We start from the raw sequence: 23241 nt of genomic DNA on the forward strand, positions 1-23241 counted from the left end.
AATGCTCAGTTGCTTGTCCCCGGCCCCTTTCAAGACAAAGTCCTTTTTCTGGCACATAGTCACCTTTTGGGGGGTCATTTCGGGGACGAGAAAACCAGCCAAGCCATCTTGGAGAAGTTCTATTGGCCGGGGGTGTATCAAAGGATCAAGTCTTACTGCCGCGAATGCATAATATGCCAAAAGAACAGTTGACACAGACCACCCCGTGTCCTATTGCAACCTCTCCCTGTCATAGATGTTCCCTTCAGTCGCATTGGGATGGACATTATCGGTCCCCTCTTGCCCTCCCGTAGCGGGTGTCGCTATGCCCTGGTCATAGTAGACTACGCCACCCGCTTCCCGGAGGCCATACCCCTCCGCCAACCTACCACACAGGCAATAGCGAAAGCTCTGATCTCCTTGTTTTCGCGGGTTGGCTTCCCGCGGGAAATCCTCACCGACCAGGGCACCCCATTCGTTTCAGCCCTTATGAAACGGGTATGTGCGGAGTTAGGAATCAAACAAATCCGGACCTCTGCGTATCACCCGCAAACAGACGGGCTCGTAGAACGATACAACGCCACGTTGAAGCAAACGTTAAAAAAACTCCTAGGCCTCGAAGCGAAGAGATGGGAAGACATGCTTCCTTTGGCCTTGTTTGCGATCCGCTGTAAACCTCAGAGCAGCACGGGGTACTCCCCATATGAATTACTGTACGGACGAGCCCCCCGTACCCTCCTAGATATGGCCCAGGAAGCATGGGAGGCTGAACCGGACCGGACTCGTCCACTCCCAGAATATATGCAAAACCTCAAGACACATCTGTCTATGATTCGTGATATTGTCCGACAAAACTTGGAGACCGCTCAGGACAATCAAAAGAGACAATATCACAAAGGCACTCGCAGTCGGGTCTTTGCTGTCAACGACCTAGTACTCCTTATGATGTCCTCGTCCGACCAAAAATTATTGGGACAATGGCAAGGACCCTACCCCATCCTTCGGCAGGTAACACCAGTCACGTACGAGATAGAACTGGACCCTACCCGAGGCACCGCTCAAATCTTTCATGTTGACCTGCTAAAAAAGTGGGAAGGACCCCGTCCGGTGCTGTCGGGAACCAAGAAGAACCTCGTCTTCTCTTTCGACCCTTGTCTAGATTCCGACCTCAACCCAGTACAAATCCAGGAACTACGCCACACCTTGGAACCCTTGAAAAGCGTCTTCTCGACCTCCCCTGGTCGAACCACGGTCACCGAACACAGGATTGAAACCGAACCAGGGAAAGTGGTTCGCCTGAGGCCGTATAGAGTGCCAGAGGCCCGTAGAGATGTCATCCGTCAGGAAGTGGAAGTCATGCAACAAATGGGAATAATTGAACCCTCAGTCAGCGAGTGGAACTCCCCTATCGTATTGGTACCGAAACCTGACGGCTCGGTCCGTTTTTGCATCGACTTCCGGGAGGTCAACAAGGTCTCCAAGTTCGACACCTACCCCTTACCCAGGGTGGACGAAATGATCGAAAGAATAGGGCAAGCAAAATTCATTTCCACGCTCGATCTCTGCAAGGGGTACTGGCAGATACCCCTCCGGGAACAAGATAGAAGAAAGACGGCCTTTTCCACCCCGGATGGGTTATATCAATTCCTGGTCATGCCCTTTGGACTTCATGGCGCCCCCGCCACCTTTCAACGGGCTATGAACCAGGTCCTGAGACCCCATACAGCTTACGCAGGCGCGTATCTAGATGACATCGTCATCTTTAGCGACAGCTGGCCCCAACACCTGCAGCACCTTTCCAGTGTTATCAGCTCCTTAGGCTCATACGGATTTGCCATCAACCCGGCCAAAACCACGTTGGCCGCGAAAACAGTTAAATATTTGGGGTTTCTTCTGGGGGACGGCCTGATTAGACCCCAAGAGAGCAAAACGGCAGCCATCCGATCCCTCCCGTTTCCACATACAAAAAAAGACCTCCGAGCCTTCCTAGGACTCCTGGGGTATTATCGGCGCTTTGTGCCCAACTTTTCTCAAAGAGCGGCAGCCCTCACGGACCTGTTGAAAAAAACAAACCGCTCAGATGAACAACTCAGGAATCCCTCCTCGGAAGCCTGGCATGCCTTTACAGACGTCAAAGAAGCCTTGACCTCGGGTCCTGTGTTGGTTCCCCCCCAATTACTCAGTCCCTTTCATCCTACAGACAGATGCATCGGACTACGGCTTAGGAGCCGTATTGTCCAAGAAGGATGCCCTGGGAAACGAACGACCCATTCTGTTTGTGAGCCGCAAACTCTTCCCCCGGGAAAAACAATATGCGGTGGTTGAAAAAGAAGCTTTAGCCATCAAGTGGGCGGTGGAAAGCCTTCGGTATTACCTTGAGGGCAGAGACTTCATACTTTATACAGATCACGCCCCTTTGGAGTGGATGGCTAGAAACAAAGGGCAGAATGACCGGGTCCTGCGGTGGTTTTTGTCTCTCCAACCCTTTCATTTTCAAACCAAACATCGAAAGGGTTCCGATCAAGGTAACGCGGATTTTCTGTCCCGGTATCCGCATTCTCCTCCCATTACAAGAAGGACAGCTAGGGGAAGCGGATGTGATGGAACGGCCCGTAAAACCCTATCTGAGGACCCAGTCCCCCCTATCAGGCCTTGTCCGACACCCCCGGGACTGAGTTTACCTCGCCGAAACGCCAGCACCGAGACAGGACGCCGAGCAACCTCCATCACCAACGAAACTCCGCCCTTCTCTCTCCCACAGGAGCCAACCCGAGCGACAGGAAGGGAGGAACCATATCCAGCTGACCCCGGAAGTCCCGCCCCCCTGGCAGAGTCAGCACAGGATAAAAGCCCGGATTCAGCACAACAAGGCGTCGGAGTTTCGTGGCAGGACCCTCTGGCTGGAGACGGAGAATGTGACCAGACGTGCGAGGAAGAAGTGTGGACAGAGGAGTGGTGGAGTCCCTTGGAGGTGGCTGGAGAGCGGCCGTAACTCACTGGAGAGTTACGGCGGACCGCGTGAGTTCCTTTTGCCTCCTTTATCCCTACTCACTAGGAGTTTGTGTTAAAGTCCCTGTATATATACCCTCTCTACATAGTCTCACTACCCTTGCACTGTATTATACGTATATAGCACCTCACTGTATAAAGCCCTTTCGTTACTCGCACACCCCACCCCTGCACCCTCTCTATTACCCATACCTGTGTTCCTTATTCCCGGTACCTTCCTTCCCACACTGTCCGTTTCCGACCCCGCTCTCGCACTACCTGGGTGAAGGTGTACAGTTGAGTCTCTCTGTCGACTCGATCAGACTAACGGTCCTTTGTTTGTTTCCTCTCTTCCGGTCCTCCTGGGAGTCTCACCGTCATCGGAATCTACCCGGAACATCTGCGGACATCAAGAAGAGGAAGAAGCAGCGCCTCTGTGTTCATCGCCTGGTGCCACACCCTCGACCTGTTGGGACTATCTGTACTGTAAATCTACAATAAAGACCGAATATTGCCCACTACATACGGCCTCCTCGCCTGCTTTTCCGGCCCGCTACACTCACTCCACGACAGTTCACAAGACTCAAGAGAACCACCAGTGCAGGAAGAAGTCCTGCAGCGGTGTGTGTGTGCAGCATAACGTCACGCGACGTCACGTCTGGCCACAGACAACTCTGCAACTCGTGCAACTGCGGCCTGCTGTTCTGACCTCTGAAGAAGATGGCCCCAAAAAAAGTTCCCTGTAGCTCCTCTAGCAAGAAAGTTGCCAGTAAGGAGCAGAAGAAGCAAGTTACCAAGGAGACTGGTGTGCCGCCCGCCACATTTTTTGGGAGTAAAAAAAAAGTACGCCTGCAGCAGCAGCGGGATCTGCTGGGGACCAAGCTGGGAGCAGCACCCCCGCACCATTGGGCTCAGTGCCACCACCACCACACCAACTTAAGTCCAAGCCCTTGAGTGCTGCAGAGGCACTTAGTCTAGTTGTTCAATCACCATCGACCAGTGATGTTGGCTCATCGCAAGAAAGTAGCAGCAATGTCCCTCAATCAACACAGGTTGTTGTAACTCATCTGACGAGTGTTGAACAACCACAGCCGCAACAACAACCACATGTGCAAGTACAAGCCCAAGTACATGTGGAAGGAGAGGCAGCGCAAGGAGATGCGCAAGCAGAGGTGCATGGAGGGTCACAAGTGCCCACAATAGTTGTTCCTCCCGAAGTAGGGGCACATCAGGAAATCGACAATCAAGCCGAGGTATCATTTGAGGAAGCCACTCCTCCTGATGATCATTCATTGTCTTCCACATCCCTAGCAAGGAAAAGATCAAGGGTGGCGTCTACATCTTCTTCAAGCCCACCTCCTTCTGATGATACGGATCAAAATTGGGAACCACCACCACTGCCGTCTGAGAGTGAGGCACACCATGATCTGAAAAAGGTAGCTAAGCGTAAAAGGAATGTCCCCAAAAGTCTCGTACTTATGGAGTGTGATGATGACGCTCAACAAGAAGTGGCATATACTCCTGCGGATGAAGACTCTCATGACGACGACGCAGTCATCATACATGTCACTCCAGGGGGGCGTGGCTACGCGCGCAGCGAGACTGGCTGCACTTTAGCGGAGCTCCGGCGTGATCCCATGATTAGGGGTTAAATTATCCGGTAAAATTTCCACCAGGTCGGCCGAAACTAGAGACGGGCGGCCGTGACACTATCACCCAGCATTGGACCGAGTCTCGAGGTCCAGCTAGCCCGGGAACCGCACCGGCACCTGGAAGTCCGCCGCAGCCGAGGGAGCAGTCGCGGACCCGGCGGGACCCACCAGGCAAGTCCGAGGCTGAGACCGGAAGTGAGGGCCTCACGGTCGGGGCGCCCAGGACGAAGGTGGCGGCGCCGGAACGGGCCCTCGACAGAAACGGAGGGGAGGCGGTGATCCGACTGGCGACTGCGGACAGCGGGAGAGGGACACACCAGCGGCGGATCGGGGCCGACGTCCAGGCTGCCGCGATTGAACAGGACGCGAGGAGGAGCCCCTCCCCCCCCCTCGATCTGCACATCGGTACAGAGGGGAACGGATCCAACGGACGTCTGGACACCCAGCGCACTGCATGCTCGCCCGGACACCATAGGGCTGCACCCGGAGGCCCCCGGCGCCGCCAGCAGTGAACTTGAGCGGTGAGTGCACCAGCGCGGGGCATACCTAAAGAGCCCTACGCCCGGTCAGCACCGAGCGGAGACTCCCCCCAGACACAGTGGGATCAGCGAGCCCCGGCCCTTACAGCACCACAAGCCCGACCCAATCACTGGGCAGCCGAGCCGGCTCAGACAGGGCGCCCCGGAGACCGCGCTCATGGCCCACACCGTGAGGAAACGGCGGTGAGGCACCAGAGGGCACCATCGACCGGCTGGTGGCCCAGGGAATAGACTGACCGCGCCAACTGCCATGGCTGGGGCCTACTAGGGGGGTCCCACTGATAACTGCGTCCCCCAGGCCGAGTGGATTACCCAGCGAGGAGGGAGCCGAGGGTGGGCACTGCCTCCTGAACACCACAGGCACCACCGAAGCACACGACTGGACGCCTGTGGACTCCAGCACCCGCAGTGACACGGTATCGCTGGGGGGCCGGCACGGCAGGGGAGCGACACGAATCCGGCGCTATACCCCAGCGGAGGCAGAGCAACACAGTGCATCACCCAGGCTGGAAGCCGAGCAGAGACACAGCCAACACTGGGCCGCACAGCGACGTGCGCAACTAGACCTCTGGTGAGGCTCCACGGCGGACGCTTTCAACACTTCTCGCTCTGGGACCGCCAACGCAGTCCCTGCCGAGAACACTGCCGAAACCCCAGCCAGCGGCTCTGACACTCGGCGCGACCACTGACCACCGCCACAACAGGATCCTCCGAGAGCCAGTTCCCGCCCATGTCTGGAGGCGCCGGAAAACGCACAGGAGCGGGGAGCACGTCCCAAAAGGGCAAAATGGACAAGGCGCAGAAGCAGACGGACGCGGATCCGGTGACGGCCAGGCTGGACTCAGTGCTGGCAGCCATGGAACGCCTGGAAAATTCCATCCAGTCCACCCGGACGTCCCTGGAGGCGAAAATAGACGGAGTCGCCATAGACCTCACGCACCTGAAGGAGGACCACAAGAAGCTAGCTGAGCGCACCAAAGCCCTGGAGACCACAGTGACGGGCATGGAACCTCGGGTTGCCCAGTCGGACAAACAGATTAAAGACCTCCTCAACAGGGTGGAGTTCCTGGAGGACAGGGCAGAGGATGCAGAAGGGCGGGCGAGACGCAACAACGTCCGCATAGTGGGTCTGCCCGAAAAATGGGAAGGCAAAGATCCGACCACCCACGTGGAAGACTGGCTGCGCACCCTGTTGCCAGAAGGTACCCTCTCGCCATATTTCGTGGTGGAACGGGCGCACAGGGTCCCGACCAGGCCACTCCACACCGGCTCTAGCCCGCGCCCTTTTCTGATCCGTATCCTGAACTACAGGGACCGAGACACTGTTCTGCGAGAAACTCGGAAGCTGGGCACCGTACAAGTCGAAAATGCGAACATAATGTTTTTCCCAGACTACACGATCCAGGTGCAGCGCCAGAGACAATCATTCCTAATGGTGAAACGGAGGCTACGCCAACTGGGACTCACATACTCCCTCCTCTTCCCAGCAAAACTCAGGGTGATAGCGAACGAAAAAACACACTTCTTTGACTCCTCGGAAGACGTGGAAGCCTGGTTGGACAATGGGACAGATAAGAACACGGAGCGAACAGGGAACCCGACCAGGCCGAGGAGACGCAGGAGATCCAAGAGGAGACGTGGCGCCAGGTCGCCCTCCCCCGCGGCCAGCAGCACCCAGCACAGCGCAAGCCCACCAGAGGAGGAAATACGCAGGGAACAACGGGAGGCCCTGCGGATGGTCTCGGAGCTCGGCGGCTCCCCATCACAACGTTCCCCGCCTGCCACCAGCCCCAGGATATCACCGAGCGACGATGAAGCGATCTATGGTGTCCCGGACTCGCAGCTCTAAAATGGGCTGCCAGACATCACCCCACAAACATCGGAACTGTATGGCTAAAGCAGTGCCGCACCACGGGGCTCTCAGCGATGACAGCATAGACACAGCACAGCCCGATGGAGACGGACACTGAATACGCAGTAAGTTAAGACAATGTCACAATTGCAATAGCCTATTGCGGAGCAGTCGCCCCGTGGCGCCCACGCCACATGGGCCACTGCGTAGCAGGGTCTGTATGGGTGGGCGATGGTTGCCAGCTCTAAACTTGACCAGGGTAGTGGCCCCATGACTTTCTGGACACACTGCTAAACAGACAGTGGGCCGGCCTGACGGCCACTCAGGCCAACATTTCTCACCCCCCAGGAAGGGCACTCGCGCCTTCACGCTCAGCAGACACTCACTAGACACTTGGACTGCGTGATGGGCAGCAACCCCCCAGAATGGATTGTTCGTACTTTTTGTAGAATGTTTGGACGGCTGCACGTTTGGCAACCGACCCGATGGTATTCCCCCCAGTTAATGTTTACCCTCCTTTTCCCTATTGTGAAACGCTGCATGCATGACCCACAGGGGTGCTCGCTGGACTTTTCCGGGTGCTGGTCAGACAAGGGTGGGGACGTTCTGAAACTGGATGATGGAGGGCCCCTAGAGGGGGTGCTTGGCACAGGGGGGAGAACGGGTGTGATTGACTTGTTGTATACTGATGGCTGAAGTAGTAATGTGTACCTGGAATGTACGCGGAATACATACACCCGCACGCAGGTACATGATTTATTCGTACTTGAAGAGACACAAGGTGCAGATAGCACTCCTTCAGGAGACACACCTAACAGCCCCTGAGGTACACACTCTGCGCAGGCGGTGGCGTGGTCAGATCTATGCGACTGGGTTCTCCTCTTACGCTAGGGGGGCACTGATATGGGTGAGACCAGGGCTCCCGTTTGAGGTTGAAGACTCACACATAGACAAGGAGGGGAGGTTAGTGGCAGTGAAGGGACGACTGGATGGGCAACCGCTGGTGGTGGCGTCACTCTATGCCCCTAACACAGAACAACAGGGCTTCCTCGACACAGTGTCCACAACCCTAGCACACTGGCATGGGATCCCCTGGATATTGGGGGGGGGATTACAATAGTGTATTGGATACCACACTGGACCGCTCATTCCCACCACTACCCAATGCACCAGTAGTGGGTGCCATGAAAGCCCTTATAGCCTGGGCCTCACACTGGAACCTGCATGATGCGTGGCGTCACCGGAATCCAGCGGCCAAGATATATTCGTACTATTCAGGAGCCCACACCCTGCACACCCGATTGGACAGATTCATGCTCACAGATGATCTACTCCCGCTAGTGACGGAAGCGCATTACATGGGTAGAACACACTCGGACCACAACCCACACATGTTAACTGTCTCATGGGCGAGCTCTCGCCCCCCTGTCCCCAATTGGAGACTGCAGCCGGACCTCCTACTAGACGCGCCCTTCCGAGATTCACTGTTCACACACATAGTGCATTACTTTGAGGATAATGCAGGCTCTGCCACCTCTCTACAGATGGAATGGGAGGCGTTCAAAGTGGTCATTAGGGGACAGTGTTTAGGCACACAGGGGAATCTCAAACGGCAGGTGGAGAAGGACCTACACAGGGTGGAGGAGGAACTGGGTCGCCATGAGCGGGACTCGGTGGGAGGGAACATCGCTGGGCTTCAACATGCGCAGGCGACCCACGAAAGGCTATTAGAGAGGCTCAGATGTCTGAATTTTGCGGCACATGCGGCGCGCACACACGATAGGGGGGACAAACCCGGTAAACTGCTGTCGTGGCTCATCGCCAGAGAAGACCGGACGAAACCGATCACAAAAGTGCTAGACACGAATGGGATGCCCTTACACACGCAGTCAGGGATTCACGGAGCATTCACCGCACATTACAAAACACTGTATCGCTCTTGTCTGCCCACACCCGCCCCGGACACGGAGGAATATATACGCCAGGTGCCGCTACCAGCACTCACCGACGCCCAACGAACCGTCCTAGCAGCACCCATTGCCCCTGAGGAGCTCCGGGAAGTCATAGCGGCGCTCTCCAACGGCAAATCCCCTGTCCCCGACGGACTCCCAGCGGAGTTCTATAAAGCATACCAGGACATCCTGATCCCTGAACTCGTTAAACTGTATGAGACGGCACTGGAAGACTCCTCCTTGCCCCCTTCTCTGAGCGAAGCCACACTGGTCTCCCTCTTGAAACCGGGTAAGGAGGGGGCGCTTATGGGCTCGTATAGGCCACTCGCCCTCCTAAACACAGACTACAAAATACTAGCCTCAACACTGGCGAGGAGACTGGCCCAATACACACCCACCTTGGTCCACCCTGACCAGAACGGGTTTGTACCCACACGCAGCACAGCTCAACATCCGCCGGTTGTTCAGGGTGCAGGAGTACGCGAGAGACCCTTGGCCACAATCGGGTTGCATAGTATTAGACCTGGAGAAGGCATTTGATTCGGTGGAGTGGCCGTATCTCAGAACGGTTATGCAAAAGTTTGGTCTGGGCGACGCCTATCTGGACATGGTGGGACTCCTATACCAAACACCTACCGTTCGGGTCCGGATAGGGGGCCTGATATCGGATGCCATACAGGTGAGACGGGGCACGCGACAAGGCTGCCCGTTATCGCCTCTACTCTTCTCGTTGGCCATGGAGCCACTGGCGGAGATACTGAGGATGCAGGGCGCCGAGTGGGGCATCCCATTGATAGACGGGGTACACGCGGTTTCCCTGTACGCCGGCGATCTACTCCTCTACGTCAGAGACCTAACACGGATACCCCCGGGGCTCACCGATGCCCTCCGCGAATTCACAACACACTCGGGACTGAGGGTCAACTGGGGTAAGTCTGGGGTTTTTCCCTTTCACCCAGATATGCAGGAGTGTGCAGTGCAACTAGGGGACACGACACTGACATGGTACGCCAGCACTTTCAAGTACCTGGGCATTCACATTTACAGGAACGCGGCGGATATATTGGATGGCAACCTGATTCGAGCCATAAATTCCTTGCGGGCACAGACTCGGTTCTGGGGCACGCTCCCGCTTAACGTCTCGGCCAGAATCACCCTGTCCAAAATGATAGTCTTACCTAGACTTCTGTACTACTACTCGAACTTACCGGTATATGTCCCAGCTCGGGTCTTCAAAGACCTGGAAGCCCTAGCACGAACATTAATATGGAATGCGGGGAGACCAAGGGTAGCCCTGAAGAAATTGTATGCCCCGGCGTCCTCGGGGGGACTGGCGGTCCCGAACCATGAGCATTACTACCTCGCCGCACAGCTCCAGTGGGTGGTGGCCTGGCTAGCGGGTAGAAACCTGAATGACACGGCCTCGACAGTCCCAGCCATGACCCATGCGGAGGCTACCGCACTGTTCCACCCTCTTAGAGGCGCGACACACGAGACGCAACTGCACGTAGCAGTGGCACTGAGATGCTACAAGCGTGCACTAAAATTGACCAAGGAGACTACACCCTATGCCCCGGCATTACCACTGGAGGGACTGCCCAGGCCAGGGGGAGTAGTGACTGCAGCGCGCCTACACGACTGGGTACAGGTGGGGCTTGAAACAATGGTGGATCTATATGACGACGGGACCCTGGTACAGTTCGAGGGGCTAGTGGAGAATCCTGGACTGCCAGCGGGACAATTCCTGATGCATGCATCAATGATACGGGTCCTAACGGAACACTGGGGCGATATGTCCACGGAACCCGAGACACACCTCCTAATACAATACCTACACGTTATGGGGGCAGGGTCACACGTCATACACTGGCTAACACAAGCGCTGAGGTCCCACACTACGAGCTCCCTACAGCCACTCAGGGACAGATGGACTACTGACAGGGGGGAGGTCTGGTCGGATAAGGAGTGGGAAAGGATTCTAGAGGGACCGCAACACATTCCCCGCAATTCGAGATTCAGAATCATACAGTTCTACATCACACACAGGGCATACCTGTCCCCGGACAAGATTAACCGTTGCTTTGGACTGGATACCTCCAAGTGCCCACGATGCGCGTTACTGAACGCGGATCTCCTGCATATGCTGTGGGCATGTCCCAAGCTGCGGACGTACTGGCACAATGTCAACACGCTGTTGACGAAAGGGACGGAGGTGGGCGTTCGTCACGACTGGGAAACCTGTGTGCTGGGCCTCCTCACCAGGACAAAACATAACAAGGCGCACATGAGGTTCTGGGATCTGGGGCTGATAACCGCCAAAAGACTCATAACTCGCCACTGGAAAGCCGCGGAACCACCCCTGACGAAACATTGGAGTGCCTCCCTCATCTACTGGGCGACAGCAGAGGGCACGGTGCTGCGTAGGGAGGAGACAGCGGGGCGGAGGGCCATACCGATTGCCCAGATATGGGAGGGCTTCCTGCGAACATTCACCAGGGTCTGCCACGAACAAGGGGTGATGTAGGGGGATGGCTCCTCCCCAGTGGAACGGGGGAACACGAAACGGGCAGCAGGCAGAGTAGTGAGAAAGGGGAGAAACGAGAGCCACGCGCAGACAGACATGTAATACCATCCCTGCGACCCATCGCTCGCCCCCCCTTCCCCCCCTCCCCCTCCCCCTGCCCTTCCCCCCCCCCCCCACTTCTCGGCCCATTCCGCCCTTCCTCCCCCCCTCCACCTGCCGGCAGGGGCCACACACGCAGTCGACTCCTCCAATGCACCCCACCCCGGGACTTAGAGTTACCACGCACCACTCGCACCATCTCCCCGTGAACACTTGAGGCCGGCACCCTGCGGGACCACTCCACCCGGAACTATCAAGACCAGACTAACACTGCAGCACCCCCTCCCCCCCCCCTCCCCGAGTTAGGGCTCATTACACCCTCCATTTCTTCCCCTGTTTTTCCCCAGATTGGAACAGTGGCACCCACGGCAGAGGTCGCCCCCCAGTTGACCACGCTAGTTCTGCCTTTCCCACTCACACCTTTTACTTTTCACACACGGCGACTGAACACAGGAGTGCAGCACACATGCAAGCCACTGCCGCAACCTTCTACCCCACGGCGACAAAATACTGAACATCCTAGCCGCCCACGACACACATACACATTGCCTGGAACCGGGCCTGGCTGGTTGTTCACACTACTGAGGAAAATCACGCTACATCACTCGCCAGAAGGCTTCGGACACCGGGGGTGCGGCTGGCCATTAGACTGCCCGCCTGGTCGGGCAAGGACAGACGCACTGGTAGGATCGGCACTGTGAATTACACCGTGATATAACAATGGAATGAACGGTCTGGTGCATGCAATGTCCGCCCATATGACAACAGATGGAGTATTTTTATTTACAAGTGCATTTATTGGATTTTCAACCGTCACCAGCATTCGCTCTGATACTGTACGAGCTACTCCAATGATTGTTTCCCCTTTGAATTATGCACATAAGAAATGTAACTGTACGTCAAGTGTTTCACTAAAACAGATTTAAAAAAAAAGAAATCATACATGTCACTCCAGGCTCAGCGGGCATGCAGCAAACAGACATTTTGACCCTAGCCCGAAAAGCTGCTGAGCGTGATGATGTTGTCGACGAGGAGGCAATGGCAACAGCACAATCATTGGAGTTAACTAGTATACCACCACCTACCGCTTCCATATTTCTTCCTCGCCAGAAGGGACCTCCATCCACCTCGACCTCAATTAGTGGTGGTGAACGTGCACAACGTAGTAAAGTTTGGCAATACACATCCTCCACTTCATCTGGCATTAGCAGCATGACCACCACCAGTATCGCCTCCTCCGGCCCCCACAGACATTTCAAGTTTGCAGTTTGGGACTTCTTTAGTGTTTGCCCAAAAAAGGAAAACATAGCCATTTGTAGCATTTGTAAGTTTGCAGTTAGTCGTGGTAAGTTTGGTACCAACTATGGTACCGGAGGCCAGAGAGGTCATCTTGAGAGACAGCACACTGTCCAATGGCATGCGCACCTAAAGGAGATCAAGGAAGCCCGAATTGGAAGTCAAGAAGACTGTGAAGAAGTGTGGCTCACTGGTTAGAGGCGGCAGACCCGTAAGCAGAGGACGGCCCGGGACCAGGGTTCAATTCCCGACGCGGCAGGGTCGTGGACCAGGGTCAGCGGGCTCGATAATCTCGCCTCGGTGCCTATTCCAGTCAGGGACCACACTCGGCAACTCTGGGCATTAGCTTGCCTCATCTTCACAACGGCCCCCCCAGACTGCCGGGGATGCTTGGTCACACCTTAGAGATACCCATTAGGGACCATCTCTCAGGGTGAGCCAGGACGGGTTCCCCAGCGGTCGAAGCGCGGAGATACTCCTCCGGGAGTCGATCCTAGCGCTATATAAAACCCGCAATTAAATTAATTAAATTATAAGAAAATGTTGATGTTTCATCTGATGATGACGAGGAGGAAGAAGTGTCAAACACTTCACTTACACCCAGTACCCCTGTCAGCACACCCCCTGTGAGCCCCACTAAGAGTGTGGGAGAGAGTGAGACACCAATGCGAAAAAGTTCATCAGCGAGCGTAACTGGGTCGAAGAAGTCATCATCATCATCATCCCGTAAAATCATGGTCCAGGCCAACATTAGAACCATGTTGTTTTCAGACGCGCCATATAAACGCAACCACCCACTCACGCATCTGTATAACACTAAGCTGGCTAAAATGCTAGCTCTGGACCTTCTCCCTTTTTCTTTTGTAGAAGGAGTTGGTTTTCTAGAATTAGTGGCAGCGCTCAGCCCTAAATGGAAGGTTCCTAGCCGGTTCTATTTTGCCAGTGTTGCGGTTCCAGCACTACATGAAGATGTGCTGGAGGTGATTGGGGCAGCTTTGCAGAAGAGTGCTGTTCACACTATACATCTGACAACAGACATGTGGACCAGTGGCGCAGGCGCTGATTACATGTGCATCACTGCACACTGGGTCTCTTTTTCAGGGGTTAAAGCAAAGCTAAACGCAGGTGTTGACCCGGACCAAGTTTTTAAAGCTGCTCGGAAACATGCAACACTAGCCATGTTTGGCTTGGAGAAACGTCATACAGCAGAAAACATTTTGAATGAGTTTAACACAAAGGTCTTTCACTGGCTGTCCCCAAAAAAATGCCAGATTGGTTATGTTTCCACGGATAATGGCGCCAATGTAGTTAAGGCCATGGAGCTGGGTAACTATTTCAGAGTGCCGTGTTTGGCGCACTGTATAAACCTGGTTGTTAAAAAATTCTTGAGTGCAGAAGACAGACCAGCCTGCGAGTTAGTGGCTACCTGCCGAAGAATGTGCAACCATTTCAGCCATTCTTTTAAGGCCCGGAAGCATCTGAGGGGCCTGCTACATGAACGTCGAATGCCAGTGAAAGCAGTCATCCAGGAGGTGCCAACACGTTGGAACTCAACCTTCTACATGCTTGAGCATCTGTATGAGCAGTTTACGGTACTGGATCAGTATTTCTTAACACTGAGTCCAGCTCAGAAGGACCTGAGGCTAGATGCGGCGCAATGGAAGCTAGTTAAAAGCCTGACATACATGCTTCGTCCTTTTGAGGTCTTCACGCGTGCAGTCAGCAGGGAGGACTGTAATTTGGGAAAAGCTATCCCATTGTTGCGCATGCTGGAGCACCAACTGAAGGCACTGTGTTCTATGTTTCAAAAAGATAAAGAAAAGCAAGACGCTTTTGTTTTGGCGGAGAAATTATTATAGCGCCTACTTGGCGATGAACGTCCTAAAATGATCCACTCAGAACAGCATTACATTTGTGCTACTATTCTGGATCCACGCTACAAAAAGGCACTGGCAGGCAGAGCATTCTTTCCTTTTGGTGATGAAGATGTTACAAAGTACATACGTTGGCTAGCCTTGTCAGCCATGAGGTTTGAAAGAGAACGGCAGCAAATTGAAGGAAAAGGCAGTACATCAGCATCAGCAGGCCATCCCCAGTCAAAAGAATCCACTTCTGCACCTGTGGCTGTGGCACAAGTGACCTCTCAGCCGTTAAAGACACCGGCAACCGGATCATCTGCACCAGACACAACAGTAACATTGGGTGAAGCAGAGGATTGGCTAACTCGTCTTGGGTTTGGTTCTCAAAAGGTCCCAGCAAAAAGTAAGCAAAGTGGAGGAACCTTGGAGAACCTTGAGTCGATGGTGCAGGACTATCTGAATGACTCAACAGAGGTCTATGTTAATGCTGACCCATTGGCGTATTGGCATGGGAAAAAAGAATTGTGGGCACAGATCTCCAACCTGGCTATAAACTACTTGTCTTGCCCACTCGCAAGTGTGTCTTCTGAACGTGTTTTCAGTGCTGCTGGTGGCATTGTAATTTGTAAACGGACCCGCCTCTCGCCCAAAAATGTGGAGAGGTTATCAATGATCAAGATGAATCAGCACCTCATACCACCAGATTGCAAAGTACGACAATACACGCCGGAAGAAGACGAGGAGGACAGCAACTTAGATGAGGGAATTTCTTCTCTGTTTGGTGACACTGACCTACTCCTGCCTGAATTCGCAGAGTTTGAGGACGAACTCTTATTCCCTGACACCGAGACCTGAAAATGAGCCAATGATTCCATAACTTTCTTTTTCATCCTTATTCACTTTTATTCCTGTGTGTCTGTCTTTCTTTGTTTTGCACAGTTAATATAATTAAAACTTTAATCACCTAATCACAAAAACAAGCCCATCAGCAGAACTGTCTTCACTTATTTGCTTATTGATTTGAAGGTCCCGCAGTCTGCATTCCTCAGATTCACAAGTTCACAAGAACATGCTCCTCTATCCTCCACCTCCAGACTCCTATTTCCCTCAAAGCAGAGGGCTGGATTACGCCCAATGAAGAAAGACTCTGCACTTGTGGGGGTGTTCTACTTCTTTGCGGGTGAGTTGGCGGGTCTTGGGGCATTGCTGGGAAGGTCTAATACCGGATAAAACTGGTTTTGACCAAATCAGACCTGAAAACATTTTTGACTTTTTGCTGACTATCATGTTTTCAGTGGCCTGTTTGGGGGGCTTCCTGGTGTTTGTGGATGGGTTTCGGGGTCTGGGAGCACTGCTGGAACAGTCTAATTTTGATTGCATTAGCTTTTCAGGAAATCCGTGGTGGAAAACAGGAGTTATGACCTAGCTGCACAGCGCGTTTGGACCGAAGGCCGATAAATATTGTAAGTATGAGATTTTCCTTTTTGGCTGTTTGGGGGTGTGTGCTTTTTTGCGGGTGGGTTGGCGGGTTTTGGGGCATTGCTGGGAAGGTCTAATACCGGATAGAAGTGGTTTGGACAAAATCCATGAGGAAAAAGTTTTTGCTATTTATGACATTTCGCTCAATGTAGCATTTTCGGGGGCCTGTTTGGGGGGCTTCCTGGTGTTTGTGGGTGGGTTTCGGGGTCTGGGAGCACTGCTGGCTTTTGATACTTTTGATTGCAAGAGGTTTGAAGCAAATCCATGGTGGCAGATGGGAATTAGGGCCTAGCTGCAGAGCGCGCGGAGTGATTTTGGAAATTGCCATGAAAATGACTAAGTCCCCATTTTTGTACTTTTGCTTTCTGGCTGTTTGGGGATCTTCTGCTAGTTTTCTCCTGGGTTGACAGCTCTGGGGCCATTGCTGGGAAGCTCTAATACCGGATAAAAGTGGTTTGGACCAAATCGGAGGCTAAATTATTTTTGCGTTTTTGCTGACTTGCGTGTCTTTGAGGTGCTCTTTGGGGGTTCCGGGTGTTTGTGGGTGGGTTTCGGGGTCTGGGAGCACTGCTGGGACAGTCTAATTTTGATTGCATTTGCTTTTCTGGAAATCCGTGGTGGAAAACGGGAGTTATGACCTAGCTGCACAGCGCGTTTGGACCGAAGGCCGATAAATATTGTAAGTATGAGATTTTCCTTTTTGGCTGTTTGGGTGTGTTGTGCTTTTTTGCGGGTGGGTTGGCGTGTCTTGGGGCATTGCTGGGAAGGTCTAATACCGGATAGAAGTGGTTTGGACAAAATCCACGAGGAAAAAGTTTTTGCTATTTCTGACATTTCGCTCAATGTAGCGTTTTCGGGGGCCTGTTTGGAGGGCTTCCTGGTGTTTGTGGGTGGGTTTCGGGGTCTGGGAGCACTGCTGGCTATCGATACTTTTGATTGCAAGAGGTTTGAAGCAAATCCATGGTGGCAGAGGGGAGTTAGGGCCTAGCTGCAGAGCGCGTGCGGAGTGATTTTGGAAATTGCCATGAAAATGACTAAGTCCCCATTTTTGTACTTTTGCTTTTTGGCTGTTTGTGAGTCTTCTACTAGTTTTCGCCTGGGTTGACGGCTCTGGGGCCATTGCTGGGAAGCTCTAATACCGGATAAAAGTGGTTTGGGCCTAATCGGAGGCGAAATTATTTTTGCGTTTTTGCTGACTTGCTTGTCTTTGAGGTGCTCTTTGGCGGGGTTCCGGGTGTTTGTGGGTGGGTTTCGGGGTCTGGGAGCACTGCTGGGACAATCTAATTTTGATTGCATTTGCTTTTCACGAAATCCGTTGTGGAAAACAGGAGTTATGACCTAGCTGCACAGTGCGTTTGGACCGGAGGCCGATAAATATTGTAAGTATGGGATTTTCCTTTCTGGCTGTATGGGGGTGTTATGCATTTTTGCGGGTGGGTTGGCGGGTCTTGGGGCATTGCTGGGAAGGTCTAATACCGGATAGAAGTGGTTTGGACAAAATCCATGAGGAAAAAGTTTTTGCTATTTCTGACATTTCGCTCAATGTAGCGTTTTCGGGGGCCTGTTTGGAGTGCTTCCTTGTGTTTGTGGGTGGGTTTCGGGGTCTGGGAGCACTGCTGGCTATTGATACTTTTGATTGCAAGAGGTTTGAAGCAAATCCATGGTGGCAGAGGGGAGTTAGGGCCTAGCTGCAGAGCGCATGCGGAGTTATTTTGGAAATTGCCATGAAAATGACTAAGTCCCCATTTTTGTACTTTTGCTTTTTGGCTGTTTGGGGGTCTTCTACTAGTTTTCGCCTGGGTTGACGGCTCTGGGGCCATTGCTCAGAAGCTCTAATACCGGATAAAAGTGGTTTGGACCAAATCGGAGGCAAAATTATTTTTGCGTTTTTGCTGACTTGCTTGTCTTTGAGGTGCTCTTTGGGGGGGGTTCCGGGTGTTTGTGGGTGGGTTTCGGGGTCTGGGAGCACTGCTGGGACAGTCTAATTTTGATTGTATTTGCTTTTCGGGAAATCCGTGGTGGAAAATGCGAGTTATGACCTAGCTGCACAGCGCGTTTGGATCGAAGGCCGATAAATATTGTAAGTATGAGATTTTCCTTTTTGGCTGTTTGGGGGTGTTGAGCTTTTTTGCGGGTGGGTTGGCGGGTCTTGGGGCATTGCTGGGAAGGTCTAATACCGGATAAAACTGGTTTGGAGAAAATCCATGCGGAAAAGCCTTTCAGCACTTTTTGTAACTTAGGGTTCGTAAGGGTTAGCCCTAGCAGCAGGATTGCATGTGTTTCGGGGTGTTCTAGATTTTTGCAACTGACTTCTGGGGTTTTAGAGCACTCATGGGAATGTGTAATTTTGGTTGCAAGTGATTTGAAGAAAATCCATGGTGGGAAAGGGGGATTTGGCATAGTTAAAGAAAGCATTTGCCACTATTCTTAACTTAGGGCTCGTTAGGGTTAGCAGTATTTGTATTGCATGTATTTGGGTGGGGGGCTGTTTGTGGGGGGGTTTGCGAGTCTTGCAGCGATGCTGGGTATGGATACTTTTGCTTGCTTGCAAGTGGTTTGAATACAATCCACGGTGGGTAAGGGGGGATTTGGGCCTACTTTTTCTTTCAAAGTACGTTTTGTCACCAGTTTTTTACTAGGCCTCGTTTTTTGAGATCTGATTGGGTGTCTTCTACATTTTTGCGACTGGCTTCAGTACGGGTCTGGGTGGGAGCACTGCTGGGAAGGTCTAATTTTGTTCTAAAACACAGTTTACAGTACACCTAGCTTGAGGGAAAGGTCCGCTAAATTAATTTGCCCATACTTATTTATCCTTCAATAGGAGACTCAGACAGAGTACGCACATTCAAAAATATTGTACTATCTATTAGGAAACTCAAAGTGTGACCTTTTGCACTACACAGCGTACATACTTTATATTTATTTGTCAGTGGTGTTCTAAAATCACTTCCTGTTTTTCCATCAATAATTACAGGCCGGGTTTCATTCTGTGCAATGGGAAAAAAAGGATAAAGTCAGGCTTCACATTAGCGAGCCGCAATTCAGCATCCGCCAGGCAGGCAGTGGACAGGGTGTCTTCTGGTCACCAACATTGATGGACGAAGCGTCAGCTGGAATGGAGGAGTGCCGCTAATAAGAGGAATGGTTTGATGCGTGCAACTTACTTACCAAATTCAACAGGACAACTACAACAACATACAGATACAGTATCCATTCTTTTCAAATTATTTTTTAAGTAATGTTATTGCTGTGAACTTCTATGAGTGTGACTCTGCATTTCTTGGATCTCTCTCTGCTTCTAAATTGATCCCTACAGCCATACTATAGGTTTTAATTCGGCTATTTTTTAAACCTAATTCAATGTAAGAAGTGTTTCTCTGAGTGCAGAGATAGGCAAGTGAAAACGCTGCAGCCCTGTACTGTCGCATTCTGTCATTCACGGTTGTCGAAAGTACTACTTACTTTTCAGTAACAATGCATGCAGTAGTGCATGAACTTCCTTTATGTCACTTAAAAGATTTATGGTTAGCTTTGTACCCAAAGATTTCTTTATCTTCAATTATTGTTTGTCCATGCTGTGCTTTTTTTTCTTCTCTCAAAAAAACGTTCCCAAAATCCCCCATTCCCATCCAATTTACAACCCCCAACCCTCTTCCCCCGGGCTGTGTGGTTTTGATTGATGTGTGACTAAATGACAGCAATAATTCCACACACTTGCTGGGGAGGATAAGGTCATAGCAACAGGCTGGTGAAGGAATCAGAGGATATATTCTAGACTTACTCAGCTTCAGTACTATTTCTTGTAATAGTAGCCAATGTCAAAGAAATTCAACGCAAGTACTAGTTATACTTTCAATACTTTACCATTTGTTAGGCTACATTGTGGCACTGTTCTATTGTACTGTCACCTGCTATATTCTCTATCGTACCGTTCTAATGCTACGGTAAGGACAAACAAGGTTTCATTTTCTTTTTTTTTCAGATGCCGCAACTGCCACTGTGTAACACCACTAGTACCAACGCAATGATGACATTTCATCCGCCCAGGATTGCCATATCGCCATTTGACGTGCAGCCCGTCCTGTGCCTAGCCCTATTTCCAAACACAAATTACAGGTAAGATAAGCGTTTGGGGGGAGGAAGTATAATGGAGTATTAGGAGAGACGAGAGGCTGACGCTAGTACTAGTAAAGTCCTAGGACTATTGAATTCACTTACTCTGTGAGAGGCACTTAGTTTTGAAAACATTTGGGTAATTAATTACACAACTTGAATCAAGATGCCACTTAAGTGTCACCAAAACAAAGTTACTGTTAAACCCCCAGCCACCAGCCTCAAAAGCAGTAAAAAAAACACGTATGCTAAGATAAAGTTTAAAGTATATTTATATCCCTGACAAAAATATTCTCTCACAAGACCCAACCCACCCCCACTCCCTAACCACAACGAATGTCCGTGAAAAGTCCAAAAACGTGAAAAAACCCAACTCCCAATTCCCACCCCCAGAAGTCTTTAAAAAATGGACAAGGGACAGTCTCCTCCTACTGCTGGCTGCTGCTGTTGAATTTCCGGGCCAGGTCGGAATGCTCCTTGCGGAGGGTCTTGAGCAGGGTTTTGGTGTTGAGCAGCTCCTGCTCGAGGTAGGAAACCCTCAGGGAAAGGCGGTGCATACGTTTCTTGCAACTGCTGTGGGGGGCAGCTGATTTCTTTGCTCGGCGGTGGCGGGTGGGTGCGGTACCCCGGCTCCATACCGCTGGAGACCTGCGCCGTCTGGGTGACCCAGGGAGCGCGGAGGAGGATGCAGCTGTCCTGGTAGATGTGGTAGACTGCATGTCCCCCTCCTCCTGGGCCACCAGCCGCCGATATTCAGCGACAGTGGCCTCCAGCCTCCGTTGCCGGGCCCGTCTAGCCAGCTCCTTCTGGGTTGGTTTGGAAGGAGCATCTATATGAAGAAAGAAAGACATAGTCTGTAACCAATGCTCTTTAAGATTAACAAAAAATGATTCAGCAGAAAGTTGTGTCACAGTAGAACTAGCAACTTGCAAGTACAGTACATAACTATTGTGGCCAGTATCTATCTAACCTCCCACTTCTTCACCCTTGCTCTAACATTAGTGGAAGTTTAAGGAATCAATTCTACGAGCACTATGGACTCACTCCATTAGAGTCGACTATGACAGTACACCAGTCTTATTCTTCTCTCTTGTTTAGCAAAATTGGTACGTTAACTTCTGCAAGCCGGCATAATGCCAGCGCAGTCAACTTGCACCCGAGGAAAACAGATGCCCGCCATGATGAGTGAGACAGACTTGTGTTACTGTACCAGTCCAGTACATGCAGGTGGTGATGCTCTTACTTTTCTATTACGGGTGGCACTGAGAATACTCTGTTACAAGGGCTACTGCTTAATTAATTTAACTTTCACCCTACAGTGCCAATGAATACTAGAAAAGGAAAATGAAGAAGATAAATTATCTGATTATCTATCACTGCACATGGTATGTATTTACTTACATATGGGATGACTTTAGGTGCTTTGCTTTTTATTGAGTGAACAGTGATACATCCACACATGAATGACCGAGTTCTACTAAACTTTTTAACAGAGGTAGTGAGTGGCCATCGTAATAGCCGGATATATGCTGTGCTTGCAATACAAACTACTGCTAGTATTCGGACAAAGTTACAACTTCTTTTCCTTGCCTTTCCTACACTGGGACGGACGTGCGGGTGCGGTGTTACATGCTCTTCAAAGTAACACTTAGTTCATCCAGTGACCATCTACTCTCACACATATGCTATCTAAGAGTCAGATAGTACCATGATGCAGGAATCCATCCATTCAAACTATGGGGCAGATTAGGATTGCGGATTTCCCGCATCCTCTGGGCTGGCGGAATCCACCGCCGGCCCGGAGGATGCGGGAAATCCGCAGCGGACTGAAAAAGACCCCCCGCCAGATTAGGATGGCTGGGGGATCGTTTTTCAGTCCGCAGCTTTTCCGCTGCGGTCACCACCCGTCCGCGGCGGAAAAGCACTAACATGGCTGGCGGTGTCTATCAGACACCGCCAGCCATATTAGGATGTCTGGAGGAACATGCCTTTACACAGCGGCATTTCTGACGTGCAAAGGTAGTCAGATTTTTGTTTGGGGGCCACTTGCGGGCCCCCAGAGGTGAAGGGGGGTGAGGGTTGCACATGGGGGGTACCTATGGTACCCCCCTGCATTTGCCTGCACAAAGCAGCAGGCACCGCGTGGTGCCTGCCGCTTTGTGCATGACAATGCACAACTTACATTTTTATCATTTCTCTCAAGCAGCACCCGCCGCAATGATAAAAATACAGGATGTGACCGCCAGGGTGGCGGTCACATCCGAACTACCACGGAGTGACCGCCGCTGCCCCTGCGGACGGTCCCTCCTACTCTATGGTGGCGGACAGACTCAGGTCCGTCCGCCATCATAATAGGCCCCTAATGTCAATCATTCTTCTTCATGTCTCTCATCTGGACAAACCTTACATTTTCTCACGGGGAGCACACTATGCAGTCTACAATCTCAATAAGTAAGGAGTATTAGAGCTTACCACTGCCCGCCACTACCGTGGCAACCCGCACAGCAGTTTGGTCCGGCACTTGCACCGCCTCCTCCCCAGAGCATTCCTCCTCCACCTCCGCTCTGGGCCCAGCACCAGATGTTCCACCTACAAAGTACATTTAAGAATGTTAGATTTCATAGACATACACCACTCACTAGAATTTTGTCTAGGATTGAAGAAATGTGAATACAGAAACCAATCTAATAATTTGTGACTGTCTACTCTAAAGTAACAATTTCCAGTGAAGGGTCTTGTCTTGCTGCACTTTTTGGCACAACTGAATGCTTGCTTTTTAACACGCACCATTTTTCTCATAGCAGACAGAACCTTCACTTCTAAGAAAAAATCATCATCATCACCACTAGGACAGAAGGGGCCAACGATTCAGCACCAAAAAGAAAAATTAAAGTTCAAACCAGGTGAGG

This window comes from Lissotriton vulgaris, chromosome 1_2, assembly GCF_964263255.1.
Source record: "Lissotriton vulgaris chromosome 1_2, aLisVul1.2, whole genome shotgun sequence".
In the NCBI taxonomy this organism is placed as follows: Eukaryota; Metazoa; Chordata; class Amphibia; order Caudata; family Salamandridae; genus Lissotriton; species Lissotriton vulgaris.